Source organism: Trichoplusia ni, assembly GCF_003590095.1.
Source record: "Trichoplusia ni isolate ovarian cell line Hi5 chromosome 7 unlocalized genomic scaffold, tn1 tig00002110_group6, whole genome shotgun sequence".
NCBI lineage: Eukaryota > Metazoa > Arthropoda > Insecta > Lepidoptera > Noctuidae > Trichoplusia > Trichoplusia ni.
The window spans coordinates 6,932-33,714 of record NW_020799641.1 but is presented as its reverse complement, the minus strand read 5'-3'; the positions used below and the strand labels follow the sequence as shown (position 1 = coordinate 33,714).

Sequence of the window (26,783 nt, the reverse complement as noted above, 5' to 3'; positions counted from 1 at the left end):
AACTGTTGACAGCTCACAAGTCACGCTGAAGCTGAGGTTAACGTACTGAGCACTTGTTGCTCGCGTCGGGAACATTCGCCTACTTTAGTTCAATACATACATACATTTAGGTACTTTAAATACGACTACATGATCACTTAGTAGTTTAATGTTTGTGCAGTTATTTTTGCATTCTAATCTTTACCGAATAATAACATAATTATGAAAAAAAATGTCTAATACACATTGCTTTACGCATTCATCACCAATACAAGCTTTGTTCGAGAAATAAGTAAGTCGAAATACAAAGGAACAAAACAATATCTAGCTGCTAACCTATCCCTTCTCAAAGCAGTAATGTTACCCATAAATAAACATAAACTAACGCCTATCGAATTAATATACGGAACCATTTCCATCCCTATTGAATAATTTCGGAAAACGCTCTCTCATTCGCGTACTCTGTACCGTCAACAACGGAACGCAAAACACAATCAGAATTTCAAATCATCTGTACCTACACAGCAACTTCAATCAGTTGTTATTATTCTAAAGTAACTTGCTGTCAGTTAAAACATACACACAACAAACATTCCTAGGTCACTGAAAAATACTGTCACTTCTCTATACTTAATATATAAAGCTGAAAAGTTTGTTTGTTTGAACGCGCTAATCTCAGGAACTACTGGTCCAAATTGAAAAATCATTTTTGTGTTGAATAGACCATTCATCGAGGAAGGCTTTAGGCTAAACCATCACGCTGCGACTAATATTAGTGAAGATACAATGGATAATGTGGAAAAAACAGGGCAGATATAAATCATAACTTATATCTTCCGAAGTTCCGAGCCGAAGTCGCGGGCAACAGCTAGTAAGTTATATGTCAAGTTGTGTTAACTTCTCTCGCTGTCTGTACCGCGTAGCTGTACCCTCCATATGTATGAGTCACTTGTCTGATTGTCCGGCGAATTAATATGGATGGGGTTAACCCTTGGCTGCAGCGCTTGTAGTTACATGTACTCGGTTTGGCTTGTATTGAGGACTGTGTACTCTCGGTAATTGTTTTGTTACACACCTTGTAAACGTAAAATAAAAGAAAAATAAATGAACCACCAAACCGTGATAATAAATGACCACAAGAAAGTGAGTGTATAAAAACGTAGGAAAAATCGAAATGATTGCATCAAAGATATAATTACAGTATCCCGGGGTCGTGCACAATACAGAACAATAACTTCATTTCCTACCAAAGACCAACAGCCTCCCATCTTACCCGCAGTGCTGCAAGACGTCAGTTCCGGTGGTACTTGGCGAACATCTGTCACGATTTCCTGCACTCTCATATTATTCAATATAGCGAGCGTTTTATAGTTTCTTTAATTTTTGTATGTAGCGTCTAGACCTGTAGTAGAATTCAATTTAGCTTTCTTCGTAAAACAACTTTAACAGATTATTGTTTTTGAATATGCATTAAAAAAAATGATATTTCGAGTAAATTTCTATTACAGCACTAAAATGACAAAAGTGATCATTACAGTTTCGTAAAATATTAAACAAAAAATACATTAGCCTAAATACAATAGGCTAACGTATCCTGACATATAAGATTCTCTTATGATATTTTTTTCAGCGCATAGCTTAAACTTTTTAAAAGAACACGACACCTTGCAACCACTGCAGAATAAACAAATGACTGAAACTATAACCTAATTAATCATCTTTAGAAAGTAAATAGTGAACGAGTCGCGCCGGGTTATCAGCGCTCAGCCGACGCACTCGGCGCATGAGGAACTATAATTAAGAGCGGCCATTAAGATGAATACCTCTGATCAATCTTGTGAGGGCCTCCCCTGTCCCTCAACCCTTTGTTACCCCAACTGAGGGGCCATTGTTGTGGACGATCATTGCTAAGATTGATTCGTGGACTTATTTTGTTTGATAGTGGGGTATTTTATAGATTGCTCAATATCAACACGATTTTAACGTTGAAAATGAACAGGTTTAAAAAAATGGAAATATTGTTTGACTTGAAAATTCAGGCTCATTTTGAAGTCATAAGGCTGTAAAAATAAATCTGGACATCAATCTAGTTGATGTGATATGAGCTCACTAGAGACGGAAACAAATTATCGGATGGGTGATACAGACCACCCCATTGATATATTTTCTATGAAATTTATATCATACAGACGCTCCCTATTAAACATAATTTAAGTTGTATTTTACACATTTCCTTATTCTATATAGTTGTCGAACTACTTCTTGTATACCTAATGTCTATTTGCATCTTGTAATAGTACTAAGTTGTAGTTTATAGTTATCTTAAATCATTCTGAAAATGTCATGCATGCCTATAATCTGTGCCATTACTGTCTCTATTACACTTTGAAAATGTAAATGTTAAGTTTTAAGGTAATTGTACTGTTGGTGTGCTAAATAAATAAATAAATAAATAAATAAAATAAATAGGCTCTTAAAGTCGTACGTCATACACGTGTAAATTGAAAATATAAATAGTAAAAAGTTTCAAACAAAAAATAATCAATCTCAGTTATTTTATCTTTATCATTCTGTTATCGTGAAATCAAATATATCTTTGCTACGCAGTGCAAAAAATGTGTTATGATGTTATTATTCAATTCAATGAGAGAAATTTATTAGGTACATTATTGTATCCTACGTTGAAGTTACGATAACCGCTACGAATCGCTACTACGTTACGAATAATGTTTGAAACAACTTTTTCTCATTTTTTTTGTGTGCTTATCGTAATCCCTGCCATAAAAAAACACATAGCTTGATCTGATTCCCCTAATACAGACAGAAATTCATTTGCTTTAAAAAAAGCAAGCCTTTATAAATCTCCCCTCATTTTCTAACACAAAACTGGGCAGTAATTTTCCTAGGAGCTAGGTCCAATCTCCTGACCCCAACTAATCATGAATATGGGGTAATTAGGCGTCTCGGAGTTGTCTGTCATCGCTGCGAAGCCAGTCATTGTGGGGTCGTTTGCAGCCTCGCTGGTCAAATCCAATGACGATAGCATTGCTTAGAACTGTTCGCATGTCATCGCTTAAACTGGAGCGGTATTAAGGAAGGAATTAATGGTCTAGTGCTCACACAAGCATTGCAAAGGCAGGTTTCAAGTTTAACTCTACGAGATACATCAAAATAATGTTCTTCAATATTGGACACCACAAAAAGGTCTACAAAAAAGTCAGCGACGACATAATAACATGTCTTTCTTTTAAGGCTGACTCACTATAACTACATTTTTTGTATATTTCTAATTTGTTTTTGTCAATGAATGAATCTTTGTCAAAGAAATAACGTAAGAGAAATTCTGTGGTGTATATTAGAACTGCACCCGTGCGGAGCCAGGGCCGGTCGCTTGATCACTTATAAATGTTAAGTTTAACATTGGCCCGTATTAAGAGATTTTTCAAATGTCTTTATAAACTCACTTTCTAGCCTGAAATTCAAGGTAGCTTCAAACCCGATGACAATGCAATTTACAACTATAATAACTGTCAAAATTTGATAAAATTTGACATTTAGAAACGTTGGTTTTTCAATTATATAAATATATTAATTTTTTCAAAACACTCCAAACCTTGTTCATGTGTTTCTATAAAACACCAAACCAAAAGATCCCTTATCAAAATGCAGGAAATTCATCAGCTTCAACAGCTCTGTGACGTCACAGGTCAGGTACGAAGCCGGCCCGGTGCCCGTGCATGTAAATAAGCACTCAACTCCATTTGTTCTTAAAATCGGCGGTGAATAAGAAATCGAATGCTTTTGTAAATTGATTCCCGTTCCTTGTTTGTATATGTTTAATATATATGAAATGTTTTTCTCATGTTTGTGCAAAGCGCAAAGTTTTTGAAGCTTTTCGACTTCATAGTAACATAGTTGGAGTTAAACCATCACATAGTTCGCTGAAGCAGTCAAACGAGAGCACATTTACAACAATCGTTAAAACCAAAAGCAATATTAAATGAAAAAGACATGATCTCCTTGTTTATACCACAAATAAAGTTATGCCTTTAAAATAATAGTCTCGTGAATAAACAATCTGAGTTCAAACTCTAACATAAAAATTCTATCCACATTCAGTAGTCGTAAATATAATATACACGATCCACCATTTATCCGCAATTCAACAGGAAATAAGCTAAAATAGCGGCCATTCGATAATCGAATGGTATTATTTATTGAGCGGCGGATATTGGCGGATATCAAGCTCTGTGGCCTTTGATCCGACCGATACGACATCCCGACCGATGCGACCGATGCGAGCGATACGACCAACCCGGGCCGTCCTACTAAACGTCAACATTAGAAAAGAGTTCGTAAAGTAAGATCGTTCAAGTGACGCTACAGGTGTTTACCTCACGAATGCTACAGATAAGGTTATACAAAATAATAGCTATATTTTGGTTTTCTTTGTCGTTATATCATTGAACTTACCTTGCCAGTGTCACTAAGCAAGTGCCAAACTAATTTTATTCTAACCTAGTGTATTGATTTGTGATTTAATGAAAATCGGAGCGGAAAATAACTAAACAGCCTTTTTGGTAAAGACTCCGTTTTTATTTGTTTCTTGGACATTTCAACATTTTAGATGAATTATTTTCTTATTCTAACTTGGACTCCCGCCATATAACTAGCACCTGATTAAACCATTTCTAAAAACTGTTTTGAACTTATCAACCCCGTTTTAGCCATCCTTTCCTCTGACTAACTTTTAAATTAACATAAGTCTGTGTCGCGATAGTTCTGGCCCGCTGACAATGCTGTCATACGCACTCGCTGTCACTACGCATAAAGCCTCAAAGGCTTTGTGAAAACTAAAGGATTACATATGTATGATGTACCCTGTACTCCTCAGAAAATTTAAATATCTCGGTGGAAGTTTCTGTGTAACTTCAACTGGAATTAAAAGTTTCACTTCAATTACTAATTTGAAACATCATTGTACAGTATATTATAACAAATTCTACTATTCATACAATGAAAAGGAAGAAAATTTATTAAATTATTCATTCAATAAAAGTAATGTAATTAATTGAATAGCACACTTTAACCAGCTTATACCACTGCTGGGCACGGGCCGTATTAAGACATCCGACACACGGGAATAGAAAAAAAATGTGAATGGATTTGCTTTTCAGAAGAATGGGAAAAAGAAGAAAATGCTAGCTGATTAGGGGTGGCCCAAGAGGTACACCGTAGTTAATGGGGCCGTGGCTCTTCTAGTTATAAAACACAGCATTTGCAATATAAAATGACTAAAATTACAACTGAGCCATCAAACACTTTAGAGACACAATATACTTTGTGATACCTCCGATTAGAAACTCTATGATGAATTTTTTAACATTTGTACGGTGTACAATTAGTTTGCTTATAAAAGTTTGCCTTGTTAGAATAATTGTAGGCTTATTATATTCAACAATTATAATGCTTCGTGAACGTAAGCCTTCAAAATAATGCCAAATTAATATTGTGCTTAATTAAATTTTGCCATTTTAACTTATGACATAAAATTTTATACTTAAAAATAGAGAACCGTCGGTTAAAAATAAAAGCTTTCTCTAAACTTTGAATTATTCTCGTGTTTCATGATGTTATTTAAAGAATGGAAACACAAACAGCATTACAGCGTGCAATTTAGTGGGTAAACAGGAGCGTCGGGAATCAATGGTTCGACGATGTATGTGGGCTAAGTGAGTGGCTTAAGCTAGTTCTAAGCTTGCAAATAAATACACGTCATGAATGCACAAGGCGAACTGCAGTGCGGGAGGAATGGCGGCGGATTGTAAAGCTTGCCACCACCCTTGACGTGACGACCACGACCACTCTGGCAAGAGTTTAACGACAAGGAAGAAGAAGAAGTCTTCCAAAAGTACCTTCCTTTTAACTTACATTTCAAAACCGAGCTGTACAAAATTAACTGTTTGGGGAACAAGACTACCTTTTTATGGTGTTCAAAGTCATAGCGTAATAGTCACGAAGATTAACATTGTTAAATATCAATGATACAATTGATAGATATTATGCGTAATAATTGGCAACACACGATAAGAAAAGAAACTACATGTTAGCTTTTAGAAATACTGTCTTAGCAAAACTGGGATTTTAAAAGATTACACCTAATTCTACATACGCCACAGCTCATGGTACGTTTCTTATTGCTATCGCCTTTGCCTATGATATATACCATAGCCTCGGCTCCCTCCTCAGACAGTCTGGATTGACACACGGATTGAATGTAAGCTAATAGCCGGCGAGCTCACTTAGTTAGCCGCTAGCCCCTCCACGCCCAATTAACTTTCATTTACTTACGAAGGGAAAATAATAGCTATTGATTTTCCAAGGAGTTTTCCATGAAGAAGTATTTGTTGAAGGAATTTATAATTCAAAGACATTGTGTTTTTTTAATTAACTTTTGAATCGGCCAATTCATATCATCTTAAATTATTTTTAATATTTTTTTTAAATAAAATATTTTTTAAACAATACAAAAATAAACTTTTCTCTTCGAGAAGACTACTATTGTCTTAAAGGATTTCTTATTAGTCGATATAATGCACTATTGCGTAATGGTCTGCTCGACTTTAAAATTACTATATTATTTACTTTCAACAAATCTATAAATAATCTTGAACTCACCCATCATTCGCCTGATGTCAAGTCCTGACACCTGTCGCCCAGTTGATACACAGAAATGCTCCTAATTACAAATCCAAACAAACCATTAACACTTACTGGACCTATTCCACTGTGTACAAGCCCTTGAGGCCCACCCTCACCCGCGGGCGGAGGGGGGAGGGGTAGGGGCAAGAGAGGGGGGAAATAAGAAAACGTTTTTACCCTCAGACCACTTGCGTTCCGGCGTAACTTTATACCTAAACCCTTGTAGGGCTGGCCAGCTCTGATTTACTGGAAACTTTTTTAACTTCTTCACTATTTTTATTTTTTGTGCTTTATATTTTGACCTTATTTGTGACTGTTGATTGAGAAAAATATTTTTGATTGGGGAAATCCTACGTGAGTACGAAGTTTTAACTGACTCTGATCCGTGACTGCACGGATAGCTGAGTGGTCACCAGATGTGGCGTGCCGTGGGTGCGGTCGCCACGGAGACAGGTGAGCAGCGCTGTCGCCCCGTGCTGACCCGCAGCTCATAGTTCTGAGTCTGAGTGACTTTATGCCAATGATTTGAATGTTTGTTAAACCATTCAACATAAGGATCGAAATACAAAGAGCAAGTCGCTTTAAAAAAAAAGACATTCTGTTTAAGCATAATAGTGTTTATATTAAATCGATCAATAAATCATCCTTGATACGTCCTAGATTTAAGTTATTTTTTGTTGAAATACCTTTACTCGCTACTCACTTGATACGGTAGCTTTCATTTACTCTAGTTTCGTATCTCCACGCGTAGCAGCCCTGGTGTCCATCAAAGCGCGGCGTTAAGTATATCAAATGAATTGTAAATGAAATCAGACGCGAGTGGGCCCGGGTTTATCGCCTAGTGCGGTGCGATTCTGACCCGACGCTGTGTGCCTTGCCGGCTGCCTGCTGTTAGCAGGCTTTAGCAATGATAAACAGATGCTTTCCCGTTTATGAAACATTTAGTTAAGGCTTTAAGTCATTCATTTACAAAATAATTCAAATAACTTTTTCTTAAAGACAAATAAAATCTTCAAGACATAAGTAATTTTAAATTGTGTCACAAAGTGGTATTTTGTATTAGACTTCTCAGTAAGACGAGATAATTTAAAAACTATTCTGCTAAAGTGTTTTAAAAGAACTGTAAAATAAAACACTGCTGCCCTGTAAAGCATTTGTAATATGCAAGATTCCGAATTAATGATGAACTTTTTGTAAATTTAATCGTAAAACGAAAAATTGTAATTTTCTTTTACGACCATTGCGTCACAAGAGATTAGTTCTTGTTGTTTCAGTTTATAGCGTAGTATTATACGCTAATAATTTAAATACTGCATATTACTGCATATTACTCAAATATTTTATATTAAAACTGATGAAAACTATATTTTTACTTTTGTAAACGTCGCGTCTTCTTCTTCGTCTTCTTTTTCTTTAAGCCATTTTAACAAAAACCTATGACAAATGAAGTTTAAATTACCGTTTAAAAAAAACGCGCATCTTATGAATCCACAAAATGTAAGAAATTGAATAGAACAAACTAAACTCTTCAATGTGAAGGCAACGAAGTGCATTGCATTATTCTTTTGTTTAGCTCTACGCCTTCGTAGCAGACTACGGCCGTAGCTAGTGCCTACGTGCTTACGTAACCGTGTAGCATAAGTAGCGAGAGGTACGACGATTGTTTTATGTTTTTTTTTGTGAAGGAATAAATTTGCTATTTATTTAGTTAGCTTTCGTATTCAGCTGTAATAACTGTAATTTTGATTTAAGACAGGGTGGGAAATTAATGGTTTGTGACCATTGTGCGTGTTCAAACGTATTTTTTTGAAATAATTGAGCACGTCTCTTGTAGAATAATAGTATATTGTAAAATTTAACTTAGGCAATAAAGTGTAACAAGCTTTCAATTTCAATTGTAACAATTATCTTATTAGATTATCATTTCGAGTGAATGAATAATATTTTTCTTTTCTTTTCGAGCATTTGTAGCATTTGATATCCCTACTAATATCATAAATTCAAAAGTAACTCTGTCTGTCTGTTACGCTTTCACGTCTAAACCACTGAACTGATTTTAATGAAATTTGGTACAAACGTCGAGTTGACCTTGAGAAAGAAAATAGGATAGTTTTAATCCCGGACTTTTGAAGAGTTCTTTTGGAAACGCGATATAACCGACCTCGACGCGGGCAGAACCGCAGGCGAAAACCTAGTAGTCAATATTTTTCGGGACAGTAGTACTTGAGTAATATCTGCTAAGCCGTGCTCATTTCACCGACGACTATATAAATCACTATCAAAAAGCCACGATTTCTCTTAAAACTAGTCATATTCAGTATTACAATCACGCGCTCAAAATCTTTTCCTTTGTCAAAATTCACTTTTATGCGAAGGTCTATATATACGATGTCTCGTGAGAGTGAGGGAGACCGACATGTTTCCGTCAGTGCGGAGGAAAGTACAATTTGTGCGTACAGTCCCGGTAAGAGGTTCCGACTTTTATTTTTACGGTAATGCATACTTTCCTTAGTCAGACTTATTGGGTGGGCGAGTGAAGTGGCTCTGTACGTTTTATGAAAAGCATAATTCTTGAATATTGCCCCCTTTTAGGCCGCGACCGGGCGCGATCGGACTCAAAATGTTTATATGACTCTTTATATTGGCGATTCGTTAGAGCTTTAATAGGTCCTTTTGTCGGGATCGCAGTTAGTAGCAATCAGTTATGTTCCACATAAAATGGTTCAAGTTTTTAAATAAAATTACGAAGACGTATGAAATGATTTTTTCACGAATCCCAAAAATAAAACTTTTTTTTTTCATTTAATTTGTAATTAGCAACAACAAACTTGTTGTCCGATTCTCAGTCCTACCGAATCTGTACACACATGAGAATAGGTCGATCCGTTTCGGAGGATATCAATTTCGTACATCATGACACAAGAGTTTTTAAATAATAATCCTTAAAGGAACAGGATAGCCACAATATTGACATTCCCCGCATTGCTCGGCAGGCGATGCCTTCATCATCTGTGATTAGGATTCAGAACGCTTCAAACTATTCCATATTATGCATCATTTGAATATTATATTAAACCCTGACATAAACGAACAATATTATTAACATTTTCAAGTATTACGATTATTCTCAACAGGACTTATATTTAATTAAAATTATTATTAATTGTGGTTTACTTTTGAGAAAGTAAAGTTTCGAGTTTTTGGATTATTCAATCATTAGGTGGTTTATGAATTTCTATTGAAATACCACAAATACCCCGATTATTAATTCGTTAATGTTTTAAAATTAGTAAAAGATTTTTTCTAGAACAGCCTTATCCAAAAAAACTCGAATTACACGGTTCATTTGAAATGAAGTCATTAATTCTACTATTAGGATATTTCATCACTTTTACATGTCTTTTTTGGAGTCAACAATGTCTCTCTGACCACCTTGAGAAGAGATGTTGAAACAAACTCAGGGGACGCAGTCTCCTTTATAATCCAGACAATTTTAAAATACGAGTAATGTCTATAAACTAATACAGAGTATTTTCTTGGAATCAATAATATACCTACCTGCATTTTATCAAAAAAGATTGCAAAAATATTAAAAAACGCAAATGAGTTGCGTATTGAATTAAATAATAATGTAGTTAAAATAGATTATATGCAAAAGCACAAAACATGTAAAAAATATTTTTTACACGATTTTTATAGCGAGAATATAATATAATATATAATATAATATCCTGGGACAACTCACACACGGTTATCTGATCCCAAGCTAAGCAGAGCTTGTGTTATGGTAACCAGACAACGGATAAACTTACTTATATATTTCTAAATACATACATATTATAGATAAATTACACCCAGACACCCGAACAAATGATCATGCTCATCACACAACAGTTGTCCTGGGCGGGAATCGAACCCACTACCTCCGGTATAGCAGTCAGGGTCGCTAACCACTAGACCAATAGGCCCGTCAAAGAAGTTCAATCGCAAGCGTTTTTATCTTTAAAAAATCTGATATTTTGAAATTTAATTGAATTGCTGTCGTGGAAGTGGATGGCAATATATGGACTGATATGATATATACATAATTGTACACTAAACTTCAATTGTTGAAATCTCAATCCAAGAAATGATTTAAATAACAGTCATGTTCAGTAAGTTCGCTGATTGTGTCAGTCCGCCTTCCTTGAACAGCTTACAATATAAGAGAATCCTAAGTAAATGCTCCGAATCGGAAACGGTTAAAAATACGGAAGTGGACCTCACGAAGCGCATTTCAACCGGCCTCTGTCAAATGCAAGGTATATTACTAAATTACTTAATGCATCGACCTATAAACGGTTCAACACACGCACACATACCCTTAGCCACGCCCCCTCAGCTCGCGTACTCTTTGTTCTTACAATCTCACACATGCGCGTCACACGCCGCACCCATGTGTGCGTTAAAGGGGGAAGAAATACGCATCCAATATTTCTTACTTACATTTTTATTTATTGTCATTCGTCCGCATTGGCAATTGAATTTTAGATTTTAACGATTATTTCATGTTAAAAAATACGCAACATTTTTCCTTCCAACAGAGATAAGCTTTGATTTCTTAAATTGGTAATATCTATCCCCTGCGGGATAAGGCTTTCACTCAAAATATAGAAAAAACGCTCAATAAAGATAATTACGATCATTATTAAAAGTACAATTTGACGGGGATCAATTTTACCATTTCCATTACGCCGACAATGGCAGAACGATTTCCCTTGTGCGCCCTCTTAAGGCGTGCGGGTGTATGTGTGTGTGTGTGTGGGGGGGGGGCGGGGGGCGGCTGCGCGGCTGTGTGCGTGGCGGCCTGGTTAAATAGCGGCGCGGCGCTCGCCGGCCAGCATTGGGTTTCCGTCGCTCGCGCCGGGAACACGGTCTCTCCGTTCAAACATGTCATAGCTTCTTACGTACTTCTCCTTCTTCTTCTCATAACGATACGTATCATGTATTTTCTAATGTAGGTAAAATTTGGTGCTCAATATTACAAAATTTAAAAGTATTTTTTATATACGGACTTTATGGCGACTTGTTAGTAGATTGTAGGATATATTATATATTTTGGTACGGAAAGTGTGATAGCAGCGGCAAGATGAACTTCATCGGTAAGTTTCATTCAATTTTATCCGTTTTGGTTTTTGATTTTTCCTTTTCCTTTTCCTAATTTAATTTTCTTGTAAAAAAATGCTATTCGTGCTATACCTAGTTTTTTTCCGATCCCTTCGGACTTAAGCTTTATTCATTTATAACTTTCACTCCATTTGAAATTCTGTTCTTTTATATAGGTTACGCTATATTTTTTTTTGCGTGTATCCTTTTACCGACGTATATGAAATTATTTTCCGTTAAACCAAGCAAAAGGAAGTTACTACTTATCAAGCCACCTTCCTTCTAATGTTCAACGTCCACCTCTTAACATAGAGGTTTTTTATGAACAAGCCTAAATTCTCCGATGTACCTGCAGTCATTTAAATATCGTTTAAATTTAAGATAAAATATAGTCTACTTAATAGAATTGTGTTCCGGTTTTTCGTCCTTCTTACACAAAAAGAAAGGGGCGCAACCATACGCGTTGACCGAGTTCTTTCAAGGCCACTTGGCGAGGTGCCAACTAGGTTGCCAGACTCCGAAATAGGTTGACAGTAGAGCACAGCTTGAATAGCTCTAAATAAATAACTTACCCAAGGGAATGTTTGATCAGTTGAATAGTTGAAATAACTCAGTTATTCGGTCATAGTTAGCGGGATGTAGCTATATATAAGTTTACTTTGAAATTCTTCGAGTTTCCCTCCGTTGTATGTTAAACAATATAATTAGATATCATTTAATTCTACCCCTCCAGTACAAGTTAAAAAAATCAAATACACAAAACCACGAGGAGCTCGTTAGCTAAGCTATAACCGCATAAGTGATTCGATTACAGGTTAAGCTATGCTTGACGCGGTTGGTCTGTAGATGGGTGACCATCTTTGTCATAACGAGTTCCTCCGTGTTTCGGAAGGCACGTAAAATTGTGGGTCCCGGCTGTTATTCCTACACCTTCGACAGACGTTACAGGTAGTCAAGAGCTTGAAAAGTCTGACAGCCAGTCTTACCAAGGGGTATCGTGTTGCCCAGGTAACTGGGTTGAGGAGGTCAGATAGGCAATCGCTCCTTGTAAAACGCTGGTCCTTAGCTGAAACTGGTTGGACTGGTAGCCGACCCCAACATAGCTGGGAAAAGGCTAGGCCAATGATGACATGAAATATATAAACTGAGTAAAACGACATTGAACAGTCCGATGTAAAGAGTAAGAAATTACAGTTCTACGAAGTTGGTTATGCTACGAGCTTGTAGCGTTTACTACGATCACTACGTCGTTTGACTACGTTACTACGAAACCGTAGTACTATGTCCCATAATTTACATGAAGAGTTAAGGTTATTGAAATTGTGCAGTCGTGATCATAATGCATAAAGTCATGGTAAATACAATGTTGACTGCTTTACTGCATGCCCAAAAATACACTACAAATTGTATTTACATAAAACAAAAAGTTTTTGTGCACACTGTTGTACACTGCGACAAAATTTTGTTACATTATAAAATTATATTTATTCGGTCCATCTTACATAATGTTTTCAATAAATATGCGTTCGTAAAATGAACTTTCAAAGTTACATTCAGATAATATATTTTACGCGACTAAGTTTTACGACGATCGCAATTTCTAATATAACGGATGATCTACGCCGGGTTCTGCAAAACATAAATGTTACGCGGAAGCTTTAAAAGGAGTAGCCAGGGTGTATGCATTAAACATAATAAAACACAGTTAGTTAATTTTGATGGTAAGATATAATATATTACTTTGCATAAAATGACGATTGTTGTAAGTTATTGTCAAGCCCGTAATAACGCCTTATAAAGTGCAAACAGAAGATCATTAAACAGAAACGAATGCACAATTCACAAACATTTTTCATAGAATATCACTTGGAATTTGGAATAGGTATCCCCGACCTATCAAATGTTATCCGATAGTCTTTAAAACGATTATTTATTCCGATTCAAATAAAAAGAACATCCGATGAGATAAAACTAGGTACCTAGTCTACCTACCCCAAAAAGTATAGACTTAGTATAAAATGAAGTAAATATACTCTACTTCTAGAACTAACTCTTCTGTCTGTTGCATTAAAAATGACGTTGTAGAGCCTTCCCTTTGATCAGTTATGGTAATGTCGGGCATAAAGCTGATAGACGCAGGCGGCAAACTGAATTACAGCGGCGCAGGCTAATCTAATGACCAGACAACCAGGCTGCAGGATGCCAGGGTGGCTGCCAAGGGACTTGGCATGTTGCCAGTAGGCTTCGTTTAACTTGCTTTAAGGAGGGTTTAATATTTATTTTGGAAATTGGGAGTAGTTTACATTTTGTTTCATATAAAGTTTTATAACAGATTTTTTTACATATAAGACACTAGCTTATTTACGCTTATGGCATTCATTTCCATCCATGACCGATCAGGGTGATATACAAATGCAACAAAATATTTTTTTGATACACAAAAATAAAGGCAATCTAAAAAAAAGATTTGATTCTTCTAAAATAATTTCACAGTCTTTAACTTTCCTTTTCAAGACAAGTACGGCTATGTATAACACTCACAGCTAAAAGACACACACATTCTTCCTCAAATCTTAGGGAGAGAACTTTTTAACGACTGTGTAAAAGAAGTCACTTTCAAGTACAGACCATTACCGGCCCTCCGTCCCAGTCCCTCGCACGGGGGTGAAAGAGAGGGGGATACACTCTAAGCGAATGGTGTGCTGACCAAACAACATACATCGCTATGCTTTTAGACGGCCAGAGGGATTATGTCCCATCCGGTAATAATATATACGAGTACCTATTACGCAATAGCGCGGGATTATAACTTAGATTAAAAGCTAGTTTATTTTAAGGCAAGAAGGAAAATCCGGATTAAAATAATTATGAAAGCTGGTTTTCTGATCATGAGGTTTCGAATTTATTTAATATACAAGGCATAAAATAGACGTTAATAAGAAGTGCCTCCCTCTTTGTCTAAAGAATTAATATGCTTCTCCTTGTAGTTCCAATGTAAAATAAAACCAGCTTAGTGTACAGATCTATTTCTTAAATAAAAATACGAAATAAATTATTAAAATGTATTAGATCATTCTTAAGTAAATAAAGACGCATATAGGGTAGTAATGTATAACGCACAGCCAATTAAAACACTTTACGGTTCGAAGCGATTGTATCCCGAGCGCAAGTTGCCAAGCCGCTGGCATTAAAGTATATGGCCTATCAGGGTCTGAGCCACAGATGCCAGAGTCTACTAGTTAATTTAACAAAGCTATTCAGTTTTTGTACAACCAATCTTCCATAATTCTTGAAGCGAAATTAATAGAGCTGAATATGTCAAAATAAACAAATCACACGATTAAATACACTTTTGGTTGCTTTTTTGTCATTCCGGTTGGATTTTTTGCAACTCAATTTTTAGCGCACTTTCCGATAAGCTAGCAGGCTGATATTTTCAGAGAAGCTTCAATCCCGATGATATTGTAATTTACAACTATAAAAAGGGCTGGACCGATATTGTTAAAATTGGTTTCTTTTTTAATCTATTAATATTATACATGAATACTTTAAATAAATTGAATTAATCTAAAAATCCTCTCCCGAATCCATCTTTATTATAGACGTGAATCTATAGCCAAAACTCAAAAGCAGATCGACTCCGGTAAAATCTACTTAGTTTTTGAGAAATTTTGAAAGTAAATTTGCAAAATAATTTAAACGAAATAAAGTCTGTGTCATTGAGTATAAATAATTAAAAAGGAAAGAGCTTTACTTTACTTTAATTTTGACATATTTCTAAAAGTCCAAGAAAAGTTGAATATTCTGAGATCCTCATCTCTCCTCTCTCTCTTCTCTCTTCTTAAAAAAAGATAAGCACTTCATATCCATGTTCTGCTATGAATTGTGAAATGAATTTCGTGTTTCGGTAGTAGTTACTATACTCTTTATGAAGAGGCGCCTCTCCAATTGTTGTAGTTCATGTTAATATTATGCGAAGTAATTACATAGAGGTCGCCTTGCCTAGATAGATCTCGTGGGCTAGCGTTATTGCGTGTTACACGGATGGACATAGCATAAAGTATATTGTCCATTTGAGCAAGTGTGACTTAAATATTAATATCAATTTAACAATCTCATTCTAAAGTTAATTTTGATTTGGTTCAAAATTAAAATCTAGGTAAGAAAAGGCTTAACAAAATATAAAGTTATAGCTTGATAAGAACCATTGTTATATTTTAATACACGTTCAAATCATTTATCAATACAGCAGAAACAGTAAACCAAAGAACACAAAAGATAAAACAAATATACACCTTCACGCTCAAAAACAAACGTTTTTCCGAACGTTCCCGTCACTTCAATTTTAATGACCGACGCAAAATCATTGCTGTGACAGGCTTTTAAAGCGCCATAAACGTTGATGACGGCAATACCCGCGCAGCCTCGTACACTCGCAGACTTACGTCCTAAACATTCGATGGCAAAAAAATATCGACATGACTCTACCTTTCGTCTTCGCATGTTTGCAAAACATAAAACCTTCTCAATACGAAAAGAAACTTTATTGGTATCAAAATATGATCAAAATTCGATTAACTACTATAAATAAAAAATTAAACGGAGAAAGAAATAAAATTGGACTTTATTGTAGCTTGCTAGCTTATTTACTGTGGTCGTATTTTTTGTACAAAACCTTCACTGTACGAAAATCAATATTTAGGTCACGAATCGGCCGCAAATCGTTTTGAATCAAAATGGCAATAATGTTAGTCACAGCAATGTTGTTCAATGCGTTAAGAAAATTTGATGAAAGAACTTATTACATCATAAAACTTTCAATATTTAAGTGTACCTTGCATCTATCTATATTTAGTTAATTCATTTTGTTTCTTAAACTTACTTGAAAACTTTTAAATGTAAAGTTACTATAACCATACAGATCTAGTTGACTAATATTACCTAAAAGACTTGACGAATATCTTCACCGGCGTTTTGCAAAGCCTTTTAATACTGACAGATTTTATTGAAATCTTGAAATAAACTAAATTGAACCTAGTCCTAATTAATTAGTAAATCTAGTACTCGTTCTGCAATAATTTACAGCACATCGCGTGCTGAACTCACACAAACGTTTTTACTAGTAGTGGTAGTAGTTCGAAAGTAGGCTGCCTTATCATTAAATGTCAACTGTAGGCGAGGGTGCTACTGAGAAACGATAGCTGTACCGTTAGACTATTCCTGTAGAGCGCTGGTAGAATCTATACTCAATAATTGATGTTTAGTCTGAAGCTCCATTTGTGTTGTAAATTGCACAGTCAATAAGTATGTACATTATTATGAATAATAATGGAACAAAACTAATAGTAAACACACGTTCCGAACTAATCTAGCAGTTTTATTTTGTAGTCTTAAACAGAATTAAAATAAGAAGCGAAATGAGCAGGAGTTACTACGTTCAAAAACAGCTATAATAAGCGTACATTATATTTTTTTTTTGTAATCACTACATATTATAAAACAGAAGCGCTTTTTCTGTCCCTATTTCCCCTTGACTAGTAATATCATGTATTTAATAATCTCACGGAGACTGTTCTGATAGCACTACAGCAATACGTGAAGTTATCTGTAGCATAGTCTACTACTGTTATGATCGGCTTCCATGATTATAACACCGTGATAGTGATCTATATATTAGCTAGATTGGTGGGTATTATCGTAATTAATATCATAATTGGCAATTATTATGTTTAAGATTCTGTACATGTCATGTATTTTAGAACATTTGAACTGGATCTGGCAGCGACCTGTTTATTTGTGTAGACTTGAATATTTTAATTCGCTTAATTAGAGATACATTTATGTTTAATTATTATTCTTCAAGAACCAGCACATTTTCTGCCAAATTAAAATCCTGTACGGGATCCCCCCTGTCCTCCTGTTAACCACATGCAGTGCGATTAAACTAACTCTGTTCTGTGCACTATACATATAGTAGTATAAGATTCGCGTGTTCCGCCGCGGAAACTTTTAATCAAGTAAAAAGCCGTATGTGATGTGAGCGGAGATAGAGCTACTGGAAATGGCACTCTAAAATTATGCGGTTTACTTGTATAATATAGAATCAAGTTTTTTGTTAAGTACAATGTGAGTCTTGCCGGGGGCCAAAAGGGTTACTGTGGCCCCGGTACATGAAGGGTTCGTTGTAGTAAGTAGGAGTCTTACACTCCAAGGAATGCAGCAAGGATATCCTATCAAGAAATAAAAAATGTACTACGCGCGAAAATTAGTTATTGCGTCATAAGAAAAAACTAACATAAATCTACAATTCGAATAGTAACGAAGTAAAGATTAAATTAAAACTGAAAGTCCTTTAAGTAAGTAAATACACAAAACATGGCATTTTCTCATTTCAACTCAGTTTCTTATTTATTTGTTTGTGGTTTCGGTTGGATTTTTGCAACTAAATTTTGAGGCACTTCCCGATAAGCTAACAGGCTGGATTTTAGGGTAGCTTCAAACCCGATGACAATGCAATTTACAACTATGAAAACTGACAAAATTTGGACCTTTAAAAACGTGGGTATTTAGATTTTTTCAATCTATTATTTTTTTCATAATCCAAAGGGGTTGGAGCAGATGGTAGAGATGGAAGAGTTGGTAGAGATGAAAGACATGGAAAGCCATGTAATCAACAACCACACGTAGTCTCTTAGTCGCTTCTAGTGACATAACTCTCAGTCAACCCTACATCCTCGTCAGTGGAAATTAAAAAAGCAAGTTCAGTAGAGGAGCGCCCCAGCACTCCTGCGTCACGAGCACCAGATTAATGAACTCTGCTCTGTCTTCGTAAGGGGGGAATGGGTTTGCTGACTGAGAGTTTGTTTATTTCATTTATTTTAAAGAATATCAAAATCAGCCTGTATTTTTTTTGTTGGGTTGGGGTAAACTGAGATTTATTTTTTATTTAATTATTTAACACAAATACAACTATTATTACAGGGGAACCTAATGCAATAGTGTATTGAAAATTTGTATACTATTTAAAAAGTAATCTAATTAAACATTGAATTCGAAGCTAATATAAATTCGTTCTGGTATCTAAAAAGCTGTCCTGTTAAAAACACATTTTTCAATGAGCATTCACTAGTACTAGTGCAATAGCAATTAATTAAATATAAAGCTATGTATGGAGCAAATAGACCTTAACTAAGACGCCTCATAACAGTGGATTGGCAATAAACACAACTCACTTTACTGATGTCTACGGCAGATGTCTACGAAACTTGTGTGGTTACGACAGTGCTACATCTCCATGCTACGACAGACAGCTACAAACATAAGTTGGGTATCAGTTGCAGACTTAGGATAACTATTAAGGACTGTTTATTGTGTTCATTTTTTGCAGGTTTTTTTTTATTGTAGGATAGTCGCCATCTTAACAAAATAAATGGAGATAGAGACGAACACGCCTAAATATATAAAAAAATATATCGAAACGTATTACAAATTTACCTTACTTTTTACAAAATAAAAACAAAACTATATACGTATTTATCAGTATTGCCTGACTAAACCATTAATCACTAAACCATAAATCATTCTCAAAATAGTAAGTACTATTGAAATATATGTATAGTGTAAAAAAGAAACTCCTGCTAATAATCCATCTCAGTACGTAATAAATCACAAGTACATACACCTCACATTGAATAACTCCACGGCAAATAATTTGAGAACAACTATCTGTTCCTGGAAGTGGGTAAGTGTTTCCGCTGAAAATAATACGTTATTTAAACGGCCGCATTCGTTATGCTGGCAGCCCCGATTGCGGTCATGCATTTGTACCGCTATCTCGCGGATATTATGCAGGCTATTTATGTTTTGCTAAAGGCTGTTTTATATAGCATTGGCCAAAGGTCAAGTTATGCTTAGTTCGAAGTGGTGTTCAATACTTAAATTTGGATCTTTTAATACAAGGTTGAATATAAAATGTATTTTCATTTCTCGATTTAGTAGTTGTCTATAGGTATAATAGTTATGTATATGTATTGTGGTGTGGCGCCAATACGCGCGAGGCAATAAACAGCCTGGATTGCATTTCGTGGAACTTAAGGAGTGCTATACAGTTTAGGTCATTCTATCCATTGCTTAAGATTTATTTTTCAATGTCGTTGAGTCGCTCTTAAATGTTGTTTTTAATTGACAATGTCGGGTTGGGATCCAACTCCGTCTTTAATATTCATTACTTAACGAAGCTTTTACTAATATTTATTGTATGAATCAAAAACTCTTACAAGCTATTTTAAGCAAAGAAACCGCCAAGCAATAAAAAAAAACACGAAATAAAACAGGAAAATAAAAATAAATTAAAAACGCAAACTTAAAGGCAAGATTAATTTTGAAAATAAAATCCTTGCTGAAGATTTCATGCTCAGCATTGTTTGTGAAAACTTTTCTGACGGCTTTTTTTAATTAACCTTTGAAACTTTGGACGCCTTAAAACGTTTGGGATTCCTTCAGAAAAATCTGCTAGTTATGTACGAACCGCGAACTTACTTTGGTCATCGCACTATTTGAGGTATTTTCTGGATTTCTTCTTTTTGGATAAACTATTTTATTTATTTCTTTGTAATTTTATTTACATTATTATACTTTACTTTTAAATTTGGATTATTAATGTCTGATTTTTAGTATAATGTAACTGTTCTCAGCAGCTGTGAACATTTATGTCTGAGCAATTATAATAGCTACTTGCAGAAGCATGATGATAAAATACAAATGCTTTTAAAGTATATGATCAATATGACGTATCTACAAATTACAATTACAAATTCTCAAATAACAAAACTGACTCTACGTGTCAAGGCTACGACGTAGCAACTACGCATTAACGTAGTATTAACCTAGGCCAGCGTTTAACACCCTCAATACAAAACAAGGAGTGAACTTAAAAGCCTCAAATCAAAGTGAATAGCAAGAGTGTCGAGTTGGATTTATTAAACGGTAAAGTTACGTTAAAGTTAACGTAACTTGAGAGTTGAGTTGGCCACAATTCTCATAACGAGTGCTCTTTGTGCTACTTATCTGCGACTTTTCACTTTGAATTTTCGACTTCACTGTGTTCTTTGTGTATTGTTTCCATGACGTTTATTGAGTGAATAACGAACGAGTTCTTGGATTATTGTACTGCAATTGTGTTTTTAAGAAATTATACGGTAACTTAGCGACTTCAGTGAAGTAAAAGACATTCCTAATTATGTTTTCTTTGTTTTTGAAAGTAGTCATCTAAGTGTCACTTATTTATAAAGACGCTATTTAAGTCCCATCATCAAGTACCACTGAATAATGTCAACACATTGACTTTACCCTACAATTGAAAAGCCATTCAAAATCGTTTAAAAAATCTTAATTTACGAAACAATAACTCTTAACAGTAAACTGAAACTAACAAATTCCGCTGAAGGCATCGTTTAGTTCAACAAACTGGAGTGAAGCGATATCGATCGCAGCTAATAATAGCCGCCCGGTGCCGCCTGCCGCCGCGACACCGCTCATTACATCGTGTGTGTGGCTTTGATCGAATATTGCGAAACATGAAACTATCAAGCTGGCTCTTTTATTTTCCAATAATTTCGAAGAATTTATTATATCGGTTATGAGAACATAGAATATTGTTTAATTTAGAGTACATTCAAAACCGAAAACCGATCAAGATTTAAGAACAATTGAAAAAAGAATGAAAATATTTTGTAAACACAAGTTGACTTACAGAAACAACACGCAAATCAAACTCTTCATCGACAGCAGCCTTCACAAGGAACTCGGACAAGAAACATGTAATACGCGTTATCATAATATAATAAAACCTTCGAAGGATTATATGAGCTAAGGGTTCCTGGGAAACTCTTCCCCACTCGTTCCTCTCGCCCCCTGATTACTTTCCACTCTGGCCGCGATAGGGGACGGCCTCATTGGCAGGGGAAGCGGAAAATTGCTTGCGAATTTTATTTGCTTCGTATTAAGATAAGTTGGGCAGTTGTTTGGAAAATATTGAAAGCGTGAGACACGATTAAGGGATTATATATTGACAGGCTTCTCTGTTATTTATTGTGAGACGGTTCAGGGGTTCTCATTGAATAGCACCTTGCACATTATGTATCTTTAAACTAATTATGGCCTAACATATGTTTAAAACCTTGATTGATATACGAGCGAGCGAGAGTGGCGTTTACAATATGTGGTCATTGTGAATTGTTTAACAAAAAACGGATTCATTAAAAAATAATTACGTACACCAAAAGCACCTTTTAAGCTATTACGTGGTTACAAAAAATTCTACATCTAAAATAGCCCATTCCTACGCAAAAATAAGGACCCCCCACACAATATTAATTAATCATTTCACCATTTATTTTACAAAGTAAATCGCTTCCCGCCCCTCTCATGTCTACATTGCACTCAAACGTATCAATTTCGGTTCGTCCCAAAGGAAAAAAAAGGATTCACATTATTCCTGTATCATATTATATATAATCTCTTCGACATTACGAACATATCCAACATAATGTATAAATACTGAATATTTGAATATTTACTGAAGATGAATACGAAACTTTAATGTGCGTTTTATGAAGTAGTCCGTAGTGGAGGAGTGATTGGACTGTCATGCTGTGCTGGGTTCGATTCCCGCTAAGAATTAATGTTGTTGAGACGACGTGGATTTTATGGTTTACTATGAACTTATTTTTATTTCTGTTCATTTTAGAAACCGTTATAATTTAGTACAAATGTTTCAATACGGTTACGTAATGTCGCGTCTTACTTTTCTTGACAAATGACATTCCTTCTAACATGCAATGCTGATGCAAACAGAACTCTCACAACTACTAAGTTGTGAGAGTTTTTTAGAGAGCTTGTAACTTTATTCTAAATAAAAATCTGTTGAAAGAGCTCCCACGGCAACATAAATTCCAAACAGTTTTCATTCATGTTTATTTCTTAAAAGAATATTTTTTAGAAACTCAGTACATTATCCTAAGATGCATCCCTCGAGAGCTTTAAATATTAAGTCGGTATAAACCTTAGGACGAACATATTTGACTAATGGAACCGGTCAGAGAAAACCTCTTTATATAAAAATACAAAAGAAAATAGAACTGTTAGAGGCTTGTGAGTGTTGTGACTAGCTTTCATTTCATTTTAATAAAAATTAACGATGTTCAACTACACATAGGAATATTAAGCTCCAGGGGAAGGCGTACCGAACAAAAGCTTACATCAGTGATCAGAGATACAAATTGTCAAACAAGAAATCATACAATATTTTCTACATGCAACAAACAATTATATCAGCATTAGCTTTTACCTATATGTGCACTTGTTAAACTTACCTTATCGTTTAAAAAATAAACTATCGTCATAATTGAAGGCAGGGATTATACCTAATGATGAAACTGAATTACGCAAAACCGATATAGAATTAATTGTAAGAGCTCACAGCATAGGCATTGCTCAGGGCGAGTCTTAAAATAATAGCGAGACGGCACCTTACATAACGTAGAGAATCGTCTAACTTCAACAGCTGTTGGGATCCTTCATAGCAGTGCAGTATAACATATTAAGCAACAGCCCGACACGGTAATGACATAATCCGTTCCGTTCCAATTAACTTTATGTGTTGACTGTCGGCCCTTAATAATAATGCGCTCGTTACCGATTCAGGACACTTTACGACTCTATTTGCTTTGCTAAGTGACGCCAGGATCATCGGTTTATCGTGTTTGTGTGTATGATATTATGTTGGAATATGAAAGCTACGCAGTTCCGATAATTCATAATTTGTCAATGAGTTAGACGCCCAAAATAGAGGCAACGTGAACTGAATGTAATGAATCCAACACTCAACCTAAATCCTTTATAAAACGAAACGTGATTGACGTTGAATGTATTCTGTAAGGACATCATTTAATATTAAACTAGATAGACCTAACTTTAGTGACACAACTCCCGAAAATCTATAACTAGGTTCACGAATTTCATCCAACTAACATAATAACGGATCAATATTTGGAATGAAGTTGCGGCGTCTAGTTTCGCGAGCGAGCGTCTGCTCTGTGCCGCCTGTTCTAGAACACCAATTCAATTATACCGGGAAGCCGTACACTCACAATCACTCGCCTACGTTAATGTCTTGTAGAATAACATGTTCGTATAGCTGCATACTGTGTTCATTTAAAGTGAAATTGTGCAATATTGTATATTGGGTGACAAAATTATTAATTCAAATTCGATTTTTTTATGTAAAAAGGTTTTACAATGTATAAAGCATGTTTTAACTTTAATGTATTGTTCATAATTTTCGTCGAAACATTTTCTTAAGTTTATATCTATAATATTACTAGAATGAATGAACAATCATATCCCGAAATCATTCAAGTATCCACATATTCATTGAACTCAAAAAATATTCATAAAGTTAAACAAAATCATTATTATTTAAATCTAAAAATAACTTATCAATATTCAATCAATAGGTAAAGATCAGCGCATAATTAATTTAAAAAATGCTTGAGAAAAACCGCTCAACGCGTACGATGCGAAGCTCTCGAAAATTATTGAATTTCAATTGTTGAATAGAACTCATTATTCTGTGAGAGACACGAAGCGATCAATTAAAGGTTCTATAGCATCATGTACGACCGCCTTTTTAATGGGAATCATTTATTGAGGAGGCAAGAGCAAATTGAATTGTTGAGACGCCTCGCGATCGGAATTCGTTTACTGTAGATATTGGATGGCTGACATTGTGCGGGAGCTATGGAAATGAGCAGAACTCTTTTGGCGGTCGGAGGGCTTAGTGAGCGTGTACGGGGTTTAGATGAGCTGCTGTTATTCAATTTTTGACGAGTTAGCAGTGGTGATGCAAGCCTTCTTCATAAATACCATCCAAGAAGTGTCAACGATGATTTAGGATCAGCGTTTTGGGGATTTATCATTTTAGGTGACAGTTTTAGACCGCAGCGCTGGTATATGTCAGGTTGAAAAGTGCGCTTACCGATGTAAGAGGCTTCATTTGAAAACTACAAACAAATTAATTTACAATCTACTATATAAATTCAAATACCAATCTATCAAAACCTATACAATTCTGAACGCGCAGAGAATGCACCACAAAAAAATCCAACCATTTTAAATGTACAGAACAGAAATTGTAAAGCCTTGCGTTCGACGTGACAAATGCTCAGATTGACGGAAAATGGATTTTTGAATAGCATCCCTATGTTAGAGCGACCACTCGACCGGATGAAACCGGATCGGCCGGGACCAGATTGACGCGCAAATTACTTTCTTGTGACGTAGATGAGATGGATATGGGGTTGTACACTTTAGACAATACCGTTAAAAATGTTTAAAACGTCTCGGAGTTCTAACCTTACTTGGTCATTATTTATTAAAGTAACTCAAAAATATATTAATTACCATCATTAACTACCTTTGTATATAAAGTATTAGTTTTTTGTTTATTTTTTGGTCTATTCTACTTATGTACAATCAATACGCAGATATCACATAATCAAAACATTTATTTTTTAATTTACGTTACAAACTTTGAAGATAGCGTAGATAAATGATTTGAAAGAAGTTAAAATAGCTCATACAGCGATTGATCTTTTTTGTTAGGTTTGATGAATAACGATGGCACAATGGATTATTTTTTATATAATTCCCGAAGCTTTTTTTGTTAATTACGAATACATGTAATTATTAAATCATTCTTAAGTATGGAATCAAACGTGGGATCATATATGGGTATAGGATTTTATTATAGCTGTTGTCCGCATTGCTCCATATTTCGTTTGAATTTCTGTTAACCAGAAGACAAATGAGAAATGACAAAAGAAAAACATTTGAAAGGTTGTTGAAACTGATTAATTTTGATAGATTAAAAAAATCTATCAAATTTCATAGTTGCCAGTGATTATGGTCTGTTGTAAATTGCATTTTCATTGGGTTTGAAGCTAGCCTAAAAATTTCATTGGGATATACCTCAAAATTGACTTTCAAAAATCCAACCAGAACGACAAATAAACAAACAGAAAAGAAAGTGAGTTTATAAAAATATAGGAAAATCAAATGTACCAAGTTACTAAAAATATATGTATCTGCTTGTTACAGGGGCAGTTGGTGGGGACGGCGATGACAGTGACGATAAGGAAAAGGAAGAAGAAGCAGAACGCGAACGGCAAGAAGCGATCCGCGAGGCGGAGGAGCGACGCAAGGAGAAGCACCGCAAGATGGAAGAAGAGCGAGAGAAGATGCGACAGGAGATAAGGGACAAGGTAAGAGTGGCGACAGCATTAAAGTTACAGCTGTCGTTATAGCTTCTAAGTTTACAAAAAGGAAAAAGAATCAATGCCTTCGGTCTCGGTATCGCTTCACTGTCTAGAGAAGTCAAAAGGAATGGCAACAAAAATAAAAGTAACCAAATATTTGTTTTTTTTTATATAATAATAATAGTTCACAACTTGAACACAACGCCATCTAGCCTCAAACAAAGCATAGATTGTATTATGAGTACTAGACAACTGATAAACATACTTATATATTTCTAAATTCATACATAATATGGATAAATTACACCCAGACACATTACAAATGATCATGCTCATCACACAAACATTTGTCGTTGGTGGGAATCGAACCCACGACCTCCGATATAGCAGTAAGGGCCACTACGACAAACGACAAGAAGGCTACTGCAACCAATACTCCAGTATGCTCTATCAAAAACGACAACTCAAATGGGAAAATACACATACTTGGTACTCAACAAATTAGAGGACTAACAAAACGTCTGTATGAATTGAGACTTAATAGCTCATATAGTAAATATTCTGTAGAGGGAACGACTGAATATTACGCAACAAGTTTACAATTGTTAAACACTGAATTCAAATACAAACCATGTGATAAGA

At 35.2% G+C, this 26,783-nt stretch overlaps 1 long non-coding RNA gene across 1 annotated transcript; it reads left to right on the top strand.

Annotated features, from left to right (window-relative positions):
- Positions 1-11,499: 11,499 nt before the first annotated feature.
- Positions 11,500-26,147, top strand: LOC113506256. The gene is made up of 2 exons (XR_003401708.1): positions 11,500-11,822; positions 25,984-26,147. It is a non-coding gene; the product is annotated as an uncharacterized LOC113506256 (long non-coding RNA).
- Positions 26,148-26,783: the final 636 nt, after the last annotated feature.